Genomic DNA, 6000 nt, shown 5'->3' with positions numbered 1-6000 from the left:
AAAATGTTGAGTCTTTCTATAGATAATACCATGTATTTGTATATATAATTATTTTAAAATTTTAAATTATTAATATATTTGAGACAGTTGTCGGTGTTCACAAATTAGAATTAAAATTACTACTGCTTTCTTTAAAACTTGAGACTTGTTTGATGAAGTTGTTTGAAGAGGTTATAGTCAATACTTTAAAAAGTTGAACAAAAATTTTAAATCGCAATAACAACCAAATTCACACTCATGGTAGAAACCATTAAAGATGACTTCTTTTTTTTTAGTTATCAATATAAAATATTGAATCACCTATTAGGTATAGCATATTGTCTAAAGGTTTGATTTGTTAAACTGACTAAGAGATTGAAGTGTTTTTAATGGGTCCTACTTTTCCCTTAATATCTAATGATCTAAAAAAATATACATCATTTCCATAATCTATTTGGAATTAGTTTCATGGTTACTCCAAATGTTCTGATGCAACATATTAAAATTTACAATCTTATGATACAGATACAAATAGTATATGCTACACTATTATGATTTAACTCCTTTGTCTTTCAATTTTGCCTCATTTTCTTCAAAATCCCTTTTTCGTTTAGAGAAATTATAATTCTACGAATTCATTCCTAGATATAATTATTTACCATCTCTTCTTACTCCTTTTCTTTAGTGATGCTATAGCAATAAGGTAGAAACTGCATTATTATATAAGGCAACTGCAAGTGTTTAAGAAATATCGATGTTATTAATAAATCTATTCTATTGATAAAATTGTTCTACGCGACAAGGTAACTTAATATATGATGCCATAATGAGTTTCACAGCAAGGAATTTGTAAATGAGCTTTGGCGTATGTAAAAATCACAGAATAAAAAGGTTATAAATGTGATTAACACAAATAAGAGAGAACAGATGGGATTTGCTCAAATGTTACCTTTAACAGATCCATCCTGTTGGAGTGTACCTGCTGGCCGTCAAAGCCAACACCACTGCGTAGCCGAAACCAACAATAACCGGGAGTCTTTGAAGTGATAACAGATCAGCCGCCAAAGCCAAATCCATTTCTTTCACCGTGAAAATCGCAAGCTCTATACAACCAAGCTTGGAAATCATGATGTGCAACCAAGCTAAGATAATATTGGCATACAACAATAAACAAATCAAAATTATTACCTCGCCTAGTTCAATCCTAAGCTTAGAATTTATAAACCTTAAAAGATGCTTCTGATTCATGCATGCTGAGAGGTGGACATGAGTATCAACTTTCCTAACATTGAAAAAGTCTCGATGAAGATCACTCTTTTGGGCGAGACATTCCTTATCCACGTTTAGCATCAAATGAAGAATGAATTATCGAGTACATACAAAAACTGCCAAAGCAACTAATTTTTCCTGTGATTAAAGTATATGCATATCCTATACTTTCTTAGACATACTCAGAAACTTAAAATTATAATTACTTGTTCCAGAAGATTAAGTCGGTGATAGCATAAAGTCCTTATCCACATACTTAAATACACAACTCTTTGAGAATAATGTATGGAGAATAAGTGTCCATTTAAAGAATCTGGACAAAATAAATATTAAGTTACAGAAATCAATCAAAATCGGAGAGATTAAACTTTGATAAATTAATCAATACTAAAATGACAGCTACATTAATTTCAAATAAAGTGATTTATACTATATAATATTTATTGTTGTTTTTCCATTAGTTATGTTTCACAATCTCTGCAACATTTACATAGAATTGTTCTATTCTAATGAAAATGATCAAAATCATTACCTGAGATTCCATTATGCGCAAACATCGGGACCAAAATCATTACCTGAAAATGATCAAAATCATTACCTGAATCTCCATTCAGATACTTGGACTCCATCAGAAATCTTTAAAAATCGTCTCAAATGTTAAGCTATTTTGAAATGTGAAGCTATTTTGAGTAGCTTATGTTAAAAATTGTGTTCAACCTGTAGAACTCTTCAATGCCTAACAAAATAAAAAGTTAAGTTATTCAAAGAAGAAATAATTATAAGCCATTAATTTCCCATGTAACTATTTATCTTAGACAAACAACACCCAACAGCAAATACCTTTCTTGAGCTTTCTGCTGTCATCAACAGGCCAAAATCATGAGCTTTCTCCGTTACACCATATCTATAAAATACTGTAAACCATAATAAACAAAACTAAACTCATTAATCAAAATTCAATATCATTCACCTAAATCAGACCAACCAAAACCTTGATAAGAACAAACTTCGAAAAAAACCATTTAATTCACATCCTTTTCTTCCCTGTCAATGTTACTACAGGCTTGCTCTCATCACAAACCATAACCGCAAATCATCAGCACCTTCACTAAACCGCTTTGAACTCCCGCAACCTAAACACTGACACCGGTAACACAAGGCACAGACAACAATAACCCGCAAAAGAAAACGAAGAAGAAGATCGAATCAGAAATCAGAGAGAAGAAGACGAAGCATACAGAAGAGGATTTGAGAATAGAAGATCAACCATTCCACGTACCCGACCCTTTTCGAATTCGTTTTTATCTTTTGTTTGTAAGTTGTTGTTGCATCTTCATTTTTTCACCATGTATATCAAATATGGGGTATAGGATTTGATGGGTTTAGGGTTCGTTTCTTCTTTGCTCTTGATTGTTGAATCCATGCGTTTGAGGATTGAGAATGAGCGAGAGATCATGTAGAGATTTGATTCGAGTGTTTTGTTGTTGTTATTTTTTATCTTGAACCGGGATTGAAATTGAAACGCGAAAGAGAGAAATCAGCATAAACTTTAATTGATTACCTGGAAAATTGAAGGGTGACATTGAAGATGAGATGAATTGGAATGGGAGAATAGAAATTAATGATGAATGTGAAACGACTCTAGATATATTTTCTTGTCTTCCCCAAATATTTGCTTATACATTTCCTGAGGTTGGTATGAGTGAGACACAAAAAACATAGTACATTAATTAGATAAATTAAAAATTAAAAAATATATAAAATATTAACAGTAATAATACATTTAAAAAAAGTTTCCATTTATAGCTAAAATATAAATAAAAGATAGGCTGAGAGTTTGACAAGTGGCAAACTTGCCAAAATACTCATCTAGCTTTATTATATTGTATGATTTTAAATGTATTTTGAGGAGGTAGTTTAGTCATTTTGTCTTTGTCCCAAAATTGAAAAGAGAAGAGCGTTTATCCATATCATAAAAATTTATTACTTTACATTGCAATAAAGGAAAAAATTTTGACGCTTAATCCGACTAACCATCATTATTGTCAATATTAGAGAAGAACAAATGTTTTTGTTGTATACTTTAAATTCAATGGTTTTTTCATGCAATACATTTTTAATTGCAAATGCATTTGTTTATGATATAAAATAAGATAAAAAGTTAGATAAATAAAATAAAACTACACTTACAAGATATAAGGTTATATAAGAAAACTAACCTTAAATTAAATTTTTTTTCAGCTATAAAGATTATTTCCAAACTTCTTTAAGTTTTATTATTTTTAATTCAAATACTTTCATTATCAATGTTTGAGTTTCAAAATGTAAGGCACTCAAGATATATAGTTGTGGCGTTCGCGTTCTAATTAGATGCAGAGAGTTTCTTGTGGATTAATGTCTTAGTAATATCTTGAGTGTTCACTACTACAAAAAGCGCTTTTAACCTAGGACGCGAAATGTATTTTATTTCGGCTAAAGAAGGAAAGTAACGAAGGGCGTCATAAAAAGTAACGACTTAATACATCGGTTTTTAAACACTGAAGGGTATTATTTGCGCATGAGTTCGAACCCCACCATCAACACTTTTATTATTTAGAAAACTAGCACCTCATATATCTTGGTTTATCAATAAAACTGAGGGGTAATTGTTTACCCCTGATTTTGGTAAACAAGTGTTAATCCTCAGAATTCAATTACTTCGGTTACTCGCAGGATCGACTATATTGATCTTAATGACATTTGTGTTTAAGTTCTCATGAATTTAGGTTTTTTACGCCTAAATGTTCGTCTAATCTTAAAGAAAAGAAAATAAAAAGGGTTGTAAAGGTTTGTGTTTAAAAGTAAAGGACAGAGGAATTTAAAGGACAGCGTAACTAAATGACAAATTAAGTAAATTTAGACATGTAAGTAAAGCTTTCGACAGAAAGAATAAAGGAAAAGACTCTAAAAGATTGATGAATGTAAATAACTATTTATAACTGAAAAAGGTGGTGTTTCAAACTTACATACTAAAAAAAAAACTCTTTTCTCAATACACTAGATACTTTGAGTAGATTTGAGGATTTGTACAATGTTGAACACACGAAAAATCTAATTACTAAAATCCTTATATATATATATATATATATATATATATATATATATATATATATATATATATATATATATATATATACTATTTCGACTAATATGGTGTCCTACTCTAAAGATGACATGTTTCTTGTCTGCATGCGTTTCGCATTTTGCAAGCTTTCACACGTCATTTTGATGAGAGATAAGGCCAAATATCTCGCCAATAGCCTATTTCAAATTTGCTTCGTCAAATTCTAAGTCCAAGTGCCTTGAAATATTTCAAAGTCCAAGATAACATAGTTAGTCCATCAGCATGACTAATTTTTGTCAAAGTGAATCCTCATTGTCCGTCGAAGTGTACCTGTCTCTATAGAATTTAACCATTTATCTCCCAACTATCCTTCTTCTGGTGAGCATTGAATTTGCAGCTAACAAAATGCTCCCCAAAAATGTCTTGTTCAATTTTATGGAGAAATGGACATTTTTTGACATTTTTCGACGCGGCAGCTCTATCATTGTTGTGACGTCATGATCTTCATGACTATCTTTTACAAAACGTCTCATTGAGACGTGCAACTCTGCAGCTCTCATCATTAACCCTATTTTCTAAGAGTAATGGTGGAAACCGAATAGGCAACCACCTGACCTGCCTCTGGGAGGCATGCACTTGCCCCACTAATTTTCCTCTCTGTTTCAAAAAGAAAACGCGAATGTCAATTTTCCCTCGCTTATAAATAGTTTCTCTTTCATCTTCTTAACACTTTTCCAAACTTTTGAGCATTCAAGTACTCTCACGATTCTCTTACCCATAAAAACTCATCCTCACCGATTCTCTCTTCTAATATTTCAACATCTCATCAATGGCATCTTTCAGACCAAAGACGTCCAAAGTTGGAAAGCAATAGAAGAATTCCATGGCGCTTGTAGTCTAGATTGCGAAGCCACTACTGGTGGGAAAGAAGGAGTTCGTTCCTGAACCTCCTTTGGTTGAAGAACAGCTCCGTATTTACAAATCCCAGGTACTTGTTCCTTTGACCACCTCAGGTGAAACTCATGCATATATGGGTCCCTTACCTGGGTCTGGTTTTGATATAGAAAAACTTAAGACATTTTTTCCTATATATCATATAATAAAGCCTATAATTTGTAGATCACAAATTATCCCTAAGGATAGTGACAAACCAGACACTAGTACCCCAACTGTGGACATCTTGGCGAAGTCTTTAACTAACGCCTTAAAACAAGATAAGCCTTTTAACATAGACTATATGAGTAATTTTCTTAGAGCGTTTCTCTCTTGTCCAGTAACCAAGTATATTGAGCTATATCGTGTTTGGCTCACAAAGGTTGAGAAGAAGAAAGCTCCTTTATGGAAAGAGATGGGTTTTTATATGATGCTATTTTGCTGTCGAAACTAGGAACAACATAGTGTCAAAACATGTTGGTAGCTTTGCTGTATTTTTGCGATATCACCCATAACACCTTTCCTTTCCCTTATGGAATAATGGCCCCAAATCTTTTCGACATTGATGCCACTGTTGAACTTCGTCCAACTAGAGAAGCCTTCAATCCCAATGGCCTGAACAAAGACACCATCAACTTCGAAGTTTCTAGGGAACCTTTTACCAATTACATTTATGATCATCATGACACTTCGACTGAAGACGTCTCTGATAAAGT

General features: G+C 32.3%; 1 long non-coding RNA gene across 4 annotated transcripts; it reads right to left on the bottom strand.

The window, feature by feature from the left end:
• Positions 1-403: 403 nt before the first annotated feature.
• On the bottom strand, positions 404-2951 carry LOC131610995 (uncharacterized). Of its 4 annotated transcripts, none has more exons than XR_009286737.1 (6): positions 2528-2951; positions 2089-2388; positions 1455-1984; positions 1168-1311; positions 929-1082; positions 404-710 (listed from the first exon to the last, which is right to left on the bottom strand). It is a non-coding gene; the product is annotated as an uncharacterized LOC131610995 (long non-coding RNA). The 4 variants fall into 4 exon arrangements; XR_009286735.1 differs by having other exon boundaries at positions 1168-1561; positions 1781-1984; XR_009286736.1 differs by having other exon boundaries at positions 1168-1984; positions 2487-2951.
• Between the last annotated feature and the right edge of the window lie 3049 nt (positions 2952-6000).

This window comes from Vicia villosa, linkage group LG6 (assembly GCF_029867415.1).
Source record: "Vicia villosa cultivar HV-30 ecotype Madison, WI linkage group LG6, Vvil1.0, whole genome shotgun sequence".
Lineage (NCBI taxonomy): Eukaryota > Viridiplantae > Streptophyta > Magnoliopsida > Fabales > Fabaceae > Vicia > Vicia villosa.
This window is presented reverse-complemented; position numbering and strand designations above follow the sequence as displayed.